Source organism: Tupaia chinensis, unplaced genomic scaffold (genome assembly GCF_000334495.1).
Source record: "Tupaia chinensis unplaced genomic scaffold, TupChi_1.0 Scaffold142961_1, whole genome shotgun sequence".
In the NCBI taxonomy this organism is placed as follows: domain Eukaryota; kingdom Metazoa; phylum Chordata; class Mammalia; order Scandentia; family Tupaiidae; genus Tupaia; species Tupaia belangeri.
Genome location: NW_006202806.1, coordinates 2276306 through 2290382, shown reverse-complemented (window position 1 = coordinate 2290382; position 14077 = coordinate 2276306).

Sequence of the window (14077 nt, the reverse complement as noted above, 5' to 3'; positions counted from 1 at the left end):
GATTTCTCGCTTTCTATCTCTCTGTCTCTCTCTGTCTGACTGGCAAGCGCACACGCCCTATAGCAAAAACCTCTCCAAAAAAAAAAAAGTTGAACTAATAATTTAAGGCATATTAGTTTTCTCAATCTTTGAGATTCATCATGGACAAAAGAATTTCTTTCCAATGCCTTCTGCCTTATGGGACAACAGAACAATATATTCAGAAGCACTGTTTGCCAATCTTTGGGTTGCCCTTGTTGACACTCACTGTCCAGTAGGACTTTGATAAAACCTGATCTTAAACTTCAAACTGAAATGTAGGCTGATATACAGATTTTCTGAATCAATTTTCCATCTCACTCAGGGCATTATTATGACTGTGAACCTGAGGTAGACTTGTCTTGACAGTTCCCTATAAGACTAGCATCAGTGGGTTTTATACTGCATTGTAGATACTTGGAATTTCTTGGAGATGCTTTGGAGCCACCTCATAGAACAACCAAGACCTTTATGTAGTGTGATTCTGGAAACCTTCCACTACACATGCTCTATTTTTGTAAGTTTAAGTATTTTGCTTATATGTAGGCTTTTGTTAAAACTTTTTCCTAATTTTTTGAGAGCTTTTTGCTATAGGGCATGAGCACTCGCCAGAAAAACAGAGAGAGACACAAAGATAGAAAGAGAGAAATCATCCCCCAGGGGGATGTCCACGCCGCAATCCCTTCTCCTCCATTCTTCTCTCAGGATCTTGGGCATGCATGCACATGTGCCTGGTGTGAATTTAAGCCACTGGGTATGGGACTCGAACCGCAGTCAACTACATGGGAGTCCAGTGACATAGCCATTATGCCAACTGCTGGTCCCAAAACTTTTTTTCTATTTTTAAAAAATGATATCTCATAGAGCAGTGCTGTTCCAAATCTGTATCAGTCATCTGGTAACCTTTGAACGACTAATGAATTAATGTTATTTATTTTATATTTGATTTACATTTAATTATTGGACTTCTATGTGAGGACAGTAGAGTTATTCAAAGTATGTATGCAATGTGTGATAAATCAAGGATATTAAAATATTTATCATCTTCAACAAAGAACATAACATTACATTACATATGTTTGATATTCATTCTTTTTTTTTAAACTTGCCATAGGGCACATGTGCTCACCAGACAGAGACAGAGAAAGAGGAAGAAAACACCCCTGAATGGAGCATGACCATGCTAGAACCCCTTGTCCTTCATTTCTCCATCTCATAAGGATTTGAAGCAGACAGATACACATGTGCCTGGCACTTTTTTCAAGCCATTGGGTCCAGGATTCAAACCATGGTCAGTTGTGTGGACTCTGGCTCCCTTGAGAAGTAGGCAATGGGGGTGACCTTTTTCTCTTTTAAATAAATGTAGTTTATTATTCTGTACATGTGGGTCGGGGCTAGGATTCTGCATCTAACAAGCTCCAAGGTGATGCAGATGCTACAGCTTTATGGACTACACTTTCAGTAAGTAAATAATCTGAGAGCATTTGAGAACACTCAATACCGCTTTAAGCAGTCATTATATGCAAAATTGCTATGGCTTGAATATGTTTCTCCAAAACTCAGATGTTGCCAATGTGATAGTATTAAAATGTAGGACATTTAACAAGAAATTACTCCCTCATGATAGGATTAAGTCCCTTATAAAAGAGGCTTCCTGCAATGCTCAACTCTCTTGCATTCTTCCATGTGAGGACACAATGTCTACCCTGCCTCAAGAGGATGTGGCAACAAGGCACCAGTTTAGATGCAGAGAGCAGATGACCAAATCTGCCACCACTTTGATCTTGGACTTCTCAGCCTCCAGAACTGTAATAAATTTCTGTTCTTTATAAATTACCCAATCTCAGTAATTATATTATAGCAGCAAATATCGATTAAGACAAAAACACTATACATGCAAGGATGTGAACTTCCCAGAGATCCTTCTATGTGTCTCTCTACTTGTGTTTTCTGTGGGGAACTATACTGTTCCTAGAAAACAGTGTGTTGTGACTTTCACTTTTAGAAGTCAATGGTATTTCTTACTGGTATTTATAATTTGCTTGTTGTTTCCATTCGTTCTCTGTTGTGAATAAAGAAAAACCTGAGACTGGGTAATTTATAAGGAATAGGGATTCATTTAGTCCATAGTTTTAGAGGGCCAAGGTCAAGGGTCAAATCTGGTGAAAGTTTTCTTGTTTGTGGGGATAACCTGCAGAGTCCTGAGGTGGCGCAGGGCATCATCACATGTTGAGAGAGAGCAAGAACAGAACATGTATGACTGTGTGTCTGGTCTTCTTATAAAGCTACCTGGAGTCATTTATGTGGAGCCTAATCTGATGAACTTATCTAATACTAATCACTTCCCAAAGGATCCACCTTTTGACATCACAATCAGATCAAGTCTCCACATTTTAATCATCATTACAACAACTAACCAAATTTTAAAATATGAATTTCAGGGGGATGCATTCAAACCATAGCATTATGGGTTGTTTGTTTTACTTATTTTATTTCTTTCATGACATAGAGAAAGCGAAAGCACAAAAGACAGTACATGTGAAGAAGAGACAGGCACTCACGATAGGGTCTTGTCATGCCTCAATCCTTTCCTCCTGCCTTTTAGCAAGCCAGGATCACAGGCATGCATGTACATGCCCAGAAATAATGTGCATTTTAATGTCTTTTTGTGGTAATTTGTCACAGTGGTAGTTGTGCATCATCTCTTAATTGAACCAACTTTGGGGAACTTAACACGTGAACTCAATCCCTCCACAATTGAAGCAAATTATTTTGCATTGTCTTATGAAGCTAGAGCATGAGTAAACATGGAGAAAACTTCAATCAGATGCAACATGGTAATGCTCTTCTTAAAAGACTAATGAGAGGGGAGAGAGAGAGAGAGGGAGAGATAACCACTTTCCAGTGAGGATATGCCTTCAGAAACAGACACAGAAGATTTTAAGTAGAAAGAACCATCTATATATTATCAAGTGTGATTAAAAAAAAAAAAACTGATTTTTATTCTAGAGGCAGACAACTCTCCAGAAAATTAGACAAACATAATGTGGTATTGGTCCACACTGTATACTTCATGTCTGAACTTCTACCCTGCTCCTCGCACCTAGAGAAATGCCTATCAGAAACTGCTTGGGAAATACGTAATACCTTTTCATTTGTCCCTTTTTCATGAACACTAGCTAGTGTGATTTCTGTTGCAGGCAACTAAATATCCTGACTAATATACTCTTTTCAAAAAGAAATAGTTCATTATTTAAACAAAAATTGTTTTACTATATTAAACAATAATAATCTGCTAAGAAAGAAAAAATACATTTTTTCCTGATAAGGCATATTAATATCCTGAGGGAAAAGCACTATGAATAGAAGCAGCTTGTCTCAATGCTTAGTTTTCTTTTTTTACATATATATTTTATCACTTTTTTAAACATTTGATCACTATACATCATTTGGCTTGTAAAGAGAATTTACCCAACATGAAATCCTTTTCAAACCAGTCAAGTTGAAAATACATGTTATCCTTAACAAGTAATAAACCATTTCTATGTCCTACAAATGTCATGTCTCTCTCTTACTTCTCCTGATTTTCTTCTCTATACTCTTCTCTCCTCCCCCCCACCTCATTCCACACTCCCTTCAGCATCCGTAACTATTTTCATTGCTTTTATGCCCTCCAATATTTCAATTTCTACCATAGAGTGTAGAGAGTCGGTTTATATTAAGTGGATATATACAATATCTTTCTTTCATAATCTGACTCAATGCTTAGTCTTCAAAAGCCCGTGAAAGATGATTAAACTAAAAAAAAAAAAAAAACATGAGAAGCAGCAGAAACCCCTTATGGTGATAAACTTAAAAAAGAAAATGATTATGTGTATTTCTGTGTAAAAAAAAAAATCCTATGAGTTTTACTTGTCTGCTACTCTATAATGTCTTTTCTTGAAAAAGGGCACTGTGCGTTGTTAGGGGGAATGAATCTAGAAAACCTAACAACTTCTTTTGTTTTACAATAATATTGATGGCTTCTTCACTTCTGGTTCTGGCCTGCTTCTCTTAAAATGGTAAAACACATGAAGATCAGCGGATTTCATCTCTATCCATCACAACATTTCTAAAACAACTAAATCATCATGTCTTTTTACATAAAATGTATAGCATAAAAATTTAATGAGCAAACTAAATTAGAAAGCATTTGTGTTCTCAAATATAACTAAATAGTTGTAGATCAATAAAAACACAAAAAAATAGACTTTTTTTAGTCAACCTATATCGCTTACATAGTTGTTGGTGTATTTTCCTCCCATAAAAGGAAGGAAAGCATTTTCCATGTCTTCAGATTTTCTTGAAATTTTATTATCTTCAGTCAGCAATAAAAATAATGTAGAGAATGGTAGAAATAGTTCTTAGGTTAGCCAGTGGCAAGGTGATTAAAGAAGCTGGATCCCATATGGCCATCTGTGCAGCTGGAGTCCCTGACCCAATGGCTTGAAAAACATGCTATATGCCTGTGTGCCCAGAATTCCTAGAAGAGAATGGAGAAGTAACTGTGACATTGCCATTCCCCAGGGAATGCTTTCTTGCTGTCCTTCTTTCTCTATGTCTCTCCCTTCCCCCTTTAGTAAGCAGAAGTGCTCTATAGCAAAAATTCAACAACAACAAAAAAAAAGACAGAAAGAATGAAAGATAGATTTCTCAAATTATGGGCAAGGATTTTATGCATTTTAAAGAAAGGATAATACATGTTTATATTCATACTTCATTCATCTCTAGTCTAACTTGTTTTCCTCAAATTATGTGTTAGAAAACAAGGTAAAAGGAAATTATAAAGATATTTCTATACTTCCTTTTAAAGGTAATTATTGGTTAGAAAAACAACCAAATCCTTGTTGTTCTTTCAAACACCTAAGCAGCTGGTATTTAGAGCAAAATCCCTATTAAAAATATCAACTGTGTGTGTGATAGAATTATTTCTAATCCATAGCTAACATATAACTGGACGTTTCTCAGTTTGGAAGAGTGAATTTACAAGAAAATATTTGACAAATCCTGGCCCTGGTAGCTTAGAAAACACATGAGGAACATATGTGTGCATGCTCCAAATCCTGAGATGCAGGGAGATGCAGGAAAAAGGACTGTGGCGTGACCACACCTCCCAATAGGAGGTGCTTTCTCTCTCTTTCTCTCTCTCTCTCTCTCCTTCTGGTAAGCACACATGACCTTTGGCAATTAAAAAAAATAGAAAAGATAATATTTAAGCATCTTTGTGTTTTTATCATGGTTATTTTTCTTAAAGTATATTGGTATTTTTAAAATTAAACAAAAGGTTTATTATTTTCTTTATCTTCTGAAGTACAGAATGTACAATGTAATGATTCTAGAAGTGTCTTACCACTTTTCTACCAATCAAGGAACATACAATGTATATGATAATGTACATGATATTATCTATGACTTGACTAATATATACTGTATTCACACTGGGAAAAACAGTTTGTATGCTATAAAGATGTAATAGTGACTAAATGTACATAAAAATATATTAAAATAACCTAAGATAAAAATATAGATTCAATAACTATACAGATATATATCATGCTTTCTATTCTGATATTTGAACAATCCTTTTGAGAAATATTTAATTGATGATATTCCACAGTGGTACTTGATTAAATAACCAGCTCGTCAGAAAACTCATGACACATTTTTGCATAGAAAAATATGTCATGACTTTTCCAACAACTCAATATAAGGCAGCACTACTTCTTCTGTTGATTGCATCCATGGAATGGAATGGAAATCTTCTTAAGGAAGGTGTGTGCCTACTGGACTGTGCAACATAAATAATTTCTCTTAAGATATCTCTTGGCATTTATTTTTTGCGGAAGAGACACACAACATTCCATCTTCAGATGAAAGTTAAAGGTCCATGTTTAGAAACATTCTCAACTAAATTAAGTAAGACACTATATTCAATAGGAGAAGACGTGAGGAGCTTATCTCCACTAAGATAAAATCTCAGTTATCTCCACTAAGATAAAATCTCTTTCTGTGGATATCCAGAAATAAGATAGAAAATCAAACACCAGAAAGAAAACAAATATTCACAAGGAGTGCTCAGAGTGAGCTATTACTTAATTTTAAGGACATATTAATGGGTCATTTATATTAAGTCCTTCAAGTAAATGTACTCACAATTTTAAGTGAGAACACTCTTTTTACTTCTTTGATAATTGATTTCTACTAGGATGCTGAGTACCAAGAGAACACTCAATAAATGCTCACAAAAAGTGAAGAAAACGTTTTATACTTATATGAAACTATGACATAAAGATTTCTTGGGGCATCAGCTGTTGGAGACAGAAACCAGCCAGGTCTGAGAGACAGGCAGAAAAGAATTAAGGAGAAAATTGAAACCACCCCCATTCCCAGACAGTATGCCACAGGGACTGTACGGTCAACACAGCTCCAGGCATGGGCTGCGTCTCAAGATGCTGGATGAGGGACCAGCAGTTAGTGTAATGGCTATGTTGCTGGACTCCCACGTAGCCGGCTGCAGTTTGAGTCCCAGACCCAGTGGCTTAAACTCACGCAAGGCGCGTGTGCATGCATGCCCAAGATCCCAAGAGGAGAATAAAGGAGAAGGGAGTGTGGCATGGCCATCCCCCCTGGGGGGTGATTTCTTAATTTCTGTCTCTCTGTCTCTTTCTGTCATTTTGGCAAGTGCACACACCCTATATAGCAAAAACCTCTCAAAAAAAAAAAAAAAAAAAAAGAAAGAAAGAAAGAAAGAACAACAACAAAGTAAAAGATGCTGGAAGACATTCCGCAAGCCAAGATATTGTCTAAATACTAAGTTAATGATAGTTATCAACCAAGTACCAGGAATATAACCTACAAAGAATATCATATGTCATTATTTTTTATAGTTAAACTCACCTACTGCTTATCTGATTTAATTTAGAATAAACAGGCTCTGCTCTGCCGCAGTCTTGCTGCTGCTCCAAGAGAGCTTTAGCCCCCTAATTTAACCTTTTCCTCATATCTTTTCTCCATCCTTCCCCTACCTTCAAGCCCTGAATTTCTCACATCTGGCACCTGAACCGGGACATGAAAGTAGAAGGACTCTAAGTAAAGAAAAATTTTCAAGTGTCGGGAAAGACTGAAGGGATTTCTCAGAGTAACTCGACCTTTGGGATTCAGTGCAGGGCAAGTATGGGAAATCGTCTAAGAATGAATCTTATATGCAAATCTTATGGACTCTATTCAGGAGTTTTGGGGTTATGGTTATAAAAAAAAAAAAAAAAGACTACTTTTGAAGAACTTTTTTACCGTATCCATAAACATTGCTATTGGTTTACTTCCTCTGAAATTTACACCAACTTTCTGGCTCTCAAATTCTTGAAAGCATTGCCAGTGTCCTGAGTCAGTTCAATCCTTTAAAACAGTTCAAAATTTTGGGGTCCTCATTCATTTTATTAATCCTGGTACTTTGTTCTTTCATTTTTTTGTATAGTCTAGCAATACAGACAAGGAGCCACTGCTCATGCAGCCCAAAGAGATGCCCTCTACACAGTAATGCTACATAAGACTCATCCTAAACAAAAAGGGGAAGATGTTGGAGATAGAAACCAGCCCAGGCCTAAGAGACAGGCAGAAGAGAATGTAGGAGGGAACTGAAACCAACCCCATTCTCAGATGGAATGCCACAGGGACTGCATGGTCAACACAGCTCCAGGCATGGGCTGTGTCTCAAGATGCTGGATGACATTCCGCAAGCTAAGATATTGTCTAAATACTAAGTTAATGATAGCTATGGATCTTGTACCAGGAATATAGCCTACAAAGAATGTCATCAATATTATACATTACTTTTTATAGCTAAACTCACCCACTGCTTTTCTGATTTAATTTGGAATACACGGGTTCTGCTCTGCCGCAGTTTTGCTTCTGCTCCAAGAAAGCTTTAGCCCCCTGCTTTAACCTTTTTCTGTTTCCTTTTTTCAATATTTCACAACACCTTACGTTCAAGCCCTGAATTTCTCACAACCAGCAGATGGTATAATGGTTATGTCATTGGACTCACACATAGTTGACCACAGCTTGAGTCCTGAACTCTACAGCTTTATAAAGCTCACACCAGGCACATGTGCATGCATGCCCAAAATCCCAAGAGGAGAATGGAGAAGGGATTGCATTTTGACCATCCGCCCTTGTGGGGGGGGGAGGGTGATTTCTCACTTTCTGTCTCTCTGTCTCTCCAGCGAGAAATCTCTAAAAAGAAAAAAAAAAAGGTCTTGGTCATTGAAAGGCAAATAAATATAGGTCCAAAATGTATATATACTTTTTTTCTAAGTAAAAGATGCACATCCAGAGGCTAGTAGATGGTGTGGTAGTTAAGGCACTGAACTCCTACATGATCGACCATGGTTTGAGTCCCAGACTTGGTGGCTTGCTTTTGCATTTTCCCGTTCTCTCTATGGTAAGATTAAAAAATAAATAATAACAACAAATAAAATTAAATAAATACATGATTCTTTGAAAAAAAGAAATAGACATCTAAATCCTTATGGAATAATGAGCCACTGACTATAGTTACTATTTTTAAAAGTATATTTATTTTGTTTCTTGAGAGAGAACAAGAGAGAGTCAGGCACTATCTACAACAGGGTCATGTCTTTCCACAATCCTTCTTCCAGTCTTCCAGCCAGGCAGGATCACTAGCCTGTGCATGTACCTGGAGTGTTTCTATATCTGCCTGGGATTTGAACCTCCATAGGCTATAAGGCTCCAGTATTGTAGAGCCTGCTGGTTGTGCAAGGATGTGTCTGGGCCTACTAGTAGTCTTTTAAACTCTTACTACTGTTACTTAATAGAAACAAACTATGAAATGTTACATCTAAAGGTTATTTTTCTTAGAATCTTTTATTTATTAAAAAAGTTCCTCTAGTAGTTTAATAGGCATATTACAATTAATTCAATAAAGAAGTATATGTATGTATGTATGTATGTATATGTATGTATGTGTGTGTGTGTATAGCCATCCAGTGACGTGGTGGTTAAGGAGGCTGGATTTCCACATGGCCAGTTGAGCAGTTCTAGTCTCAGACATGGTGCCCTGAAAAACACACCGGGCGCATATGGGGATCTGCTCAAAATCCTGACAGTAGAATGAAGGAGAAGGGATTGTGACATTGCCATACCCTCTGTGAAGAGCTTTCTTACTTTACTCTCTGTCCAGTGAGTGCACATACCCTATAGCAAGTTTTATATATATGTGAAATGGCTGAAATATATACATAAAATATATGAAATGAATTTGGTGAGAATGTAAATTAGTATTGCCATTATGTGGAGTGTGGAGGTTCCTCAAAAACTAAAAATATAATTGATATATGATCTCAAAATCCCACTAGTAGGAATACATCCAAATGAAAGGAAATTAATAGGCTGTAGAGCTATCTGAACTCCTGTGTTTTTTGTGACACTATCCATAGTGGCCAATATAAGGATTCAACCTAAGTATCCATCAACAAACAAATGGTTGAAGAAAATGTGATAAATATATACAGTGTAATACTATTCAGTCATCAGAGTAAGAATCACACTGTACTCCACACATATGTACAATTACTGCTTCAAGTACAAAATTTTAAAATGTATTTCTTAATATGGGTAATGATTTTTAAAATTTTTGAAAGCCCCTAAAGGGTAAGTTAAAAGAAGAAAAGATATATTGGCCTATCTAACTAAATGTTCTTGCTTCTTCTGCTGTAAAATTAAAATATTTTGGAATTAAAGTACATTTCTTGCTTCTTCTGCTGTAAAATTAAAATATGTTGGCATTAAAGTAGAGATACATATATCTGTATATATGTAAGTAAAATATATCAAGCAAAAGAATCAAGTTTTTTTTATTTTTAAAGGACTGTTATTTTAAAAATGTATATGCTTTTATTTATTCATCAAACTTCCTGAAATTGAATACTATAATTAAACTCAAGTGCTATTTTCTTTCCAGAATATTGAAAGGGTATTAATTTCCAATTTAAGAATGACTTCTATTTCTGTCTCATTTTATTTTGAAACTTCACATTATAATTTCTCTTGTAATATAGTCACATTTGTACTACTGTTATTCTGTTACTGAATGATTAGCTCCCTGGAGAAATGTTATGGATCTCACTCTAAAAGAAATTTGTTTGCTTTTGTTTTTGTTTTTGTTTGTTTGTTTGTTTGATCACCTGGCTGTGGTAGCCATGATTCTTTACCCCTCCCCTCAAACCTACATCTTTTGCTATGCATTTCTGTATTTCTTGTTAGTCATGTGCAGGATAACTTGCCCTGTCAATTGACATTGAGTTTCAACTATGAGACATGATTCAAACAGAGGCTTAAAACAGACTTAGATATAGGCATCACTCCCTCTTTTATCTCTGTCATTGTCATGAAAACATGCCCAGGCTTTGTTTCTGGAGTATGAAAGGCATGCAGAGCAGAGTCGATCATCTATATCATGAAGGCCAGCCTTATAATACCTACATATTTGGGGAACCAGCAGTTAGCGTAATGGCTATGTTGCTAGACTCCCACGTAGTTGAACGCGGTTCGTGTCCTGGACCCGGAGGCTTAAAACTCACGCCAGGCACGTGTGCGTGCGTGCCCAAGATCCTGAGAGGAGAATGGAGGAGAAGGGATTGCAGCATGGCCATCCCCCCTGGGGGGTGATTTCTCACTTTCTGTCTCTCTGTCTCTCTCTGTCTGTCTGGCGAGCACACGTGCCCTACAGCAAAAACCTCTCTAAAAAAAATAAAATAAAATAACTACATATTTATAGGATACAGTGTGATTTTTCAGTACATAAAAATGATGTGTTGTAAACAAATCAGGGTAATAAGCATAGCAATAATCTTGAATGATAGCAAGCTGGCCCTCTCATTTATGAGGAAGCCTAAGCAAAACCAATAGAGCTGCCCACTGGATGCCTACCAGAAGAAATAAACCCTAAAGAAAAATGAGAAATTACTATTTTCTTGGAGCAACTGTGTTCTGGGATGGACTGTTAAAAAGCCCTGGGTAATAGACATAGAAGTATAATACATTATAAATAATCTATGGACCAAAAAATGCAGAAATTAAACTACTTTATTTTGAGAATTTATGGTAGAAGGCATGAAAGCTAGAACTAACAGCTATCAGACCCAACTAAAATGTTGCAGTAGATTGTGTATGTGTGTGTGTGTATGCACACGTGTGCTTTAATCATTTGCCAGTGCTAGTAGTGTATAATTTAGTACACCTCAGGTACATTCAACTAAAAGGATAGCCACAAGATCAAATATGACCAAAGTATTCAGCATGTTGGATAGGCTGCTTGGTTTGTGTGTGGGTACATAACCTAATAAGGGCCATACTAATTTTATTTTTAAAATTTCCTTTTTATGTTTGAGATTTCAATAAAATGGAAAATATACAGATATTTATAGTACATTTTTCACTTTAACAGAGATGCACCAACAAATCAGAGATACAAAGTATGCCTTCAGAAAACTGTCTAGTCATTGAATGATATTAGTACAAATATGGCTATAGTACAAGATAGAATATAATCTGTCACAAAGTTACAAAGCACGATGGGAAAAGGTAAAATAAAATGACCATGTACAAAGATAATCAGTATTGGTAGATATAAGAGATACACAGAAAGAAAGACTTGCTATATTATCTGGGGCACTATATCTAACTCTTCCTGAACTATTTTCAGTTTTTTAGCTGATACATCTCTTAATTTCTTATTTGTCACAAGCTAACCATTAAGTAATAAATATTACTGAACAAACAAATGGGTGGTTTTTATTTTTAAAAATTAAAGTGATATTTTCTATTATTTATATCATAGCCAACTGGTGGTATATTGTGCCATACTATAGTGCATAGTCTGATCCCCAGACAAAGTTTAAAATTCAGTCTTTCACTTGCATGATCAGAAGAGGTAAATCTGGAACAAAAAAAGTTTTGATAAAAAGAAAAAGAAGAAGAAGTTGTGAATGGTAAAAAGCACCGAGTTTTTCCCGGGGTCACAAAACATAAAGACTGGCAGAGGGCCCAGTGAAGTGTCTGTAAAATAATTTAATACAATGACCTTACAATCTACTTATATACAAAAATACTATGAATCCATCAAATAACTAAAGGAGAATACAGGGTAACATATGTGAAAGGACTTTTTTCTTTTCAAAGAAATATGGAAAAGTGCAAACCTTTATTCTAATGGGAGAGAAAAATAAGTAAAGTCTAAGTTGATTTGTGGTATATAATAGAAACATAAATATAATATTGAGTCCCAGCACTCAGATCTTGTTTTCTAATACCATCCTCCAAGAAACAGTATCAGGGTCTCTTGGAGACATGGCTGATTCCAGTTAGGACTGCAGAGGAGAATAAATGAATCTGAAGACACAAAGGAAGTTCTCTGCCAACATACATACAAACATGGATGAAAGCATGTTCAAAGGGGCTTGGGGAACAACTAAAAGAGCTTCTAATGATCAAACCTTGAAAAGTGTGGGCAACAAAATTTTAAAAGTGTTTTGTCATTACAAACATAGAACAAATACCCATAATTCATAATGATACACATAAATGACAGGGAATAATAAATGAGGGAGACTAGATCATTATTTCATGTGTAAGAATGCCACATAGTTTATGTAGATATTCCATATTGAAATAGGTGGAGCATAATCTGTCACTCAAATATGGGATGCTCGTTGTAACTTTCTACCAAAGAGAAGAATGTTGAAAGGGTATAAAAAGAGTAACTTTGCAGTGGAAAAACGTGATGGGAACTACCCCGTGTAGGTGATTAAGGTCAACATCAACAATAAGTCAGGTTGATAGCATATACATGTGTTATGATGTAAGGACAATGGCACTTTAACTCTGTGATCTTGACCTTGACCTTTCAAAAACAAAACAAAACCTAATTTCAATGTAATCATGAGAAAAACATTAGACCAATTCCAGTTGAGCAACAGTCTGCAAAATACCTAACCACTAATCCTCAAAAATGTCAATATTTTCTCTCTCTCTCTCTTGCTCTCACTCTGTCCTTCTCTGGCCTAAATAAATAAGTAAGTAAGTAAGTAAGTAAGTAAGTAAAGTTAAATAACCTGCTTTTGTTTGTTTGTTTATTTTTGAAAGGAACCAGCAGGTGGTATGGTGGTTAAGGATACTGGACTCCCACACGGCCAACCATGGTTTGAGTCCCAGACCTAGCGCCTTTCTCTCTCTCTCTCTCTCTCTCTCTCTCTCTCTCTCTCTCTCTCTTACTCTCACTCTGTCCCTCTCTGCCCAAATTAAATAAATAAATAAATAAATAGCATGTTTAAAAAGATGTCAATATAATAAAAAAAAGTTAGGGAAATCTAAGAAACAGTCAAGGAAAAATCTAAAAAGACTCATGACAACTGAATGTAGTATAGTATCCTGTATGGGTTTCTGGAGAAGGAAAGGAGTTAGACATTTGAATAATATATGAAATTTATTTCATATTATATCAATATTGACTCATTGTGACAAATGAAGCAAGCTAATGTTACGATGGTAGTAGGAGAAACTTGGTATTAGTTATATGGGAACTCTACTGTTTTTACAACTTTTCTGTAGATATAAAATTATTTTAAAATAAAAACGTTATATAAAAATCTGATGCCAAGATAACTCAGAAGTGTGTGTGACTAACTTCCTAGAGAAAAACAGAACCAGGAAAAAAATACTTAGAGGTGGCAAACTTTAGATTTGACTAGCATTGGAGCTTGCTAGAGAAAGAAGGGGATTATATGCATGAGAGTAATAATAGACATGTAGAAGCAGATGAAATTTTGAAATTTCTTGAAACTAACAGAAATAGAAACCAAACATACTAAAACCTGTGAGACATGGCAAGAACAGCAGTAAGAGAGAAGTGTATTGTATTTAAATGTTTACATCACAAAAAAGGGAAAAAAATTTTTGGAGAGGTTTTTGCTATAGGGCACGTGAGCTCGCCAGAAAGACAGAA